General features: G+C 35.2%; 1 protein-coding gene across 3 annotated transcripts in view; it reads right to left on the bottom strand.

The window, feature by feature from the left end:
• The window catches only part of LOC128880593 (prominin-like protein), a 48,084-nt gene extending 47,696 nt beyond the window's left edge, over positions 1-388 (bottom strand). For all 3 annotated transcript variants that reach the window (XR_008457875.1, XR_008457876.1, XM_054130845.1), the window contains exon 1: positions 368-388. The gene's annotated coding sequence lies outside the window, so the exon portion shown is untranslated. The remainder of the gene's footprint in view (positions 1-367) is intronic.
• Positions 389-3,584: the final 3,196 nt, after the last annotated feature.

Genomic DNA, 3,584 nt, shown 5'->3' with positions numbered 1-3,584 from the left:
ACAGCATCCTATATGTATAAAGTGACCCAGGCTGTTTTGTATGGAATCTAATAAAGATATCTATTACATGATTTTGAACTGTTCCTTTTTCGTAATTATGCACAGTTACAAAGTTTTATTTAATTTCATAATGAAATTCTAAATATGTTTAATACTTGATAAAAACAAACTGTTAGCATTGAAAATGCCTTGCATTCAACGTCAAATAATAAAAATACATCATTTTTTGTATAACTAAAATGAATGATACAAATTATTTAAAGACACTTCACAGAAATTAGAAAACAAATGTATGCATACTACATTCATTCATTCATTCATTTAAAGTGCGTAACTTATTATACAAAGTTATTGCACTACTGCTTACTTATTACTAGCTTATTTCCATTCTTCCTATCATCGTCTTATATGACTCCTGCATTGGTTTAATACTTTTTGTACAGTATCTCTTACTTCCCATCTATTAGGGCCCACTGGGCCCTTGTATAGCTCGGGTACCTCGGGGTTGCTAAGCCCGTACTGTAGCTACAAATACCGCTACAGCCCCTGAGGGCTATACATACTACATAATGAGAAATGTTATTTTTTTATAAATCAATAAAATAAAATAAATATCATTTTTATATAGTAAAATGTGGCAACACCGTAACGTTTTAACAGTTAATAGTAGAGACTGCCTTAAGCTGTGATAACAGAGTGGTAATTAACATTGACGTAAGTGTTTATTTATAATATTGATACTGTTTGAGGTTACTGTTTCCAGTTTAAAACGCGTTTATTTTTAATCTTTTGCCACGTGAAAAACTGTGAGCCACAAAGTTTATGTATCTTTGGAGTACATTGAAAAAGACCAACCAACCAGCGTAACAAACCAGCGTCAATTTTGTTGGTTAGATGTCACAAATGTTTACTGATTAATGACGTTTCAATTACTCGCTATGTTGTCACGGTTTCACTAAAAATGACATTTCGATTTCGATAATAGCGTGAATCTCACATTTTGTTTTCTTCTTTAATAAACAACTCAGGAAGCATTAAATATTATTTACGTATTGGCTTTTTAGAAACTTAATCTACTACTTTATAAATTTATAGGCTTATTCTTGCTATTTCTTGTATATTATTTCTGTATTCGTATCAATGCGATAGCATGTTTTCCATTTAACTACATGTGAATTTTGTTTTACATAGAAATTGTTTTAATTTTCGAATGGCTGAGTAAAACGACTCGAAATTTTTCGAGGTACAGTGGAAATCTTGTTAAAATAAACTAAAATTTCTTAAATAAACACTGACTATTTTAATATATCTCCTAAGCATCCTTAATAAATATAAATTGAATAAACATAAACTGTGACGGGGATGACTACAATTTTATTCAACAGGAGAAAATGATTTCTTATCAATTATTAATTGTTATTAATTGTTTCTTAATTAATTATTATCGGGGACTATTGTGCTTCCATTCGTCAATTTTCGCCAGTTTGTTCGCGAAAAAAGCGGTCACTTTAAATCATTAAATCTAAAAAGGGGACCTTCATTGAACGTAGTATAGTGATTTACACTTGGAAAAAGAAACTGACTACGAAATGTGGTCTGAAAAGCGGTGCACGCGGTATCCGAGAGTCCAAGGTTCTTTAAACAAACTTCAACCCTGACTGAAAGAAAAGCTTCGACGTGCATGCCTTCACGTTCGTCTCCCTTTTCTCTGTTTGCCGGCTCCACATCCGTGCGTGCTGAAATAATCGACAGCCCTTCTTTCCTTTCAAAGAGATCGTCCTCGAGACTCTTCCTCTACACCGAAGTTGCGGCAGAACGATGGAAAGAGAAGGAACGACACGCGGGGAAAAGAGACAGAGGACGCATCTTCTTTATGGTCGAATCTCTATGGTAATTTAACCGGCGAGTACAGTCGCATTAGAAATCGCTTTCCAGACTGTTAACCGTAATACAAAAACCTACTTTGATCCCATTACATAAATTACGTGTTACAGTTGGAGAGCCAGTGACGATTTTACTTACGTCAGTTCAAAATAGAACTGACCTTTTTTTTTTGTGAAAGTATAATAACTGACAATCCAGACAACGATTTTCGCGATCGTCAGTTTATTTATTCATTTATTATTATATTAGGTTGTCCCAAAAGTTTCTTTCGTTTTATTAATAATTAATTCGTACACAATATTTTATGTTTTATGTTACATTACAAAATTGTGTACAATTCATTTCGCTCCATTACTGTTACGCCATCAATGTCTAAGAAAACAGATTGTCTATTTATATAAACACTGCCACAGAAAATAATCGAGTGCAACCCACGAAAAGGTTAAAGTTCGAAACGTGTTGGTTCGATAGAAAAACGTTAATGCATATAGTAAAGTGGAGTTGCGCAATATGGTGGAAGAGGCAGATTTCGAAACACAAATGATTCGCGAATTCTGAGGACAACGGTCAGCCCCGAAAAATTCCTTTTCTCCTTCTTGGAAGGAAAGCGATCCGAAAATTTCGCTGTTTATTGTCCGGCTCGCGGGTCTGCAATTTTTCTCGCGGTGTTTGAACGCAAACGGCATCGTTTGGAGCTACCCTTGGAGCGACGCGATGCGTCGAATTTATGACGGCACATAAAAACGTGGCTCAACAGCGACAAACGTTCCACTCCGGACGCCTCTGCCCCGGCGCATTCACCGAAATCGCGATTTTCTCTATTTTCCACGCGGAAAAAAGACGACGGCAGACGCTGCCGCGTCGTAGACGGGAGAAGAAAAACGCGAGGGATGGGTCGCTGCAGCGGGTGCAAAAGAGCGAGAGAAAAAAAAACACGAGCGTGCCGGAAACGATACGCAGAAAACAATGGCTGACGGACGTAGGACGGAAAACGCGGGACTTGTCAGACGTCGGAGAAAATTGAAAAAATTTGAGGGAATGGAATTTATGATAAACATTTCAATGTTTGTTTCAGGATTTAATGTATTGTATTTTGAACACAGTGGTTCAAATCGTCAAAATCCTGGCCGAAAATAAAAAATGTTTTCGGATTTTCATGAAATTCGGTATTTATCATTTATTTGGGCTGCAAATATAACGAATCAGATACGAGAACTGCAAAATTCAAGATGACGGTTCCAATATGGCCGACACGTGTATTAAAAAATTGTTAGATTATCATAAAATTTGGTATTTATTGGGTTGCAAATTACGAATCAGATATCAGAATTGGAACATTCAAGATGACGGTTTCAATACAGCCAACTTATTTTTCAATGGATGGTATTTAAATATAGGTTAGTATGCGATATAGGTGATTTCTATTTTGACGTCAGGGATAAAATATTCAAAGTGGCGGATCTAATATATAATTTTATTTTAATGTTAATCGGCATATAAATGTTTTTAATGTAGTAGAGTTGCGTAGAATGTAGTTCTAATATTACAGACGAAAAGGTACTTCTCAATAAAGTGATTCACATGAATCATCTGAATGACTACATTGAGAAGTATCTTCGTCTGTAATATTAGAACCACATTCTACGCACGCAATCTACTACATTAAAAACATTTATATGCCGATTAACATTAAAATAAAA

Source organism: Hylaeus volcanicus, chromosome 8, assembly GCF_026283585.1.
Source record: "Hylaeus volcanicus isolate JK05 chromosome 8, UHH_iyHylVolc1.0_haploid, whole genome shotgun sequence".
Classification (NCBI taxonomy): Eukaryota; Metazoa; Arthropoda; class Insecta; order Hymenoptera; family Colletidae; genus Hylaeus; species Hylaeus volcanicus.
The sequence above is the reverse complement of the archived record's forward strand: the minus strand, read 5'-3'. Positions and strand labels throughout refer to the sequence as shown.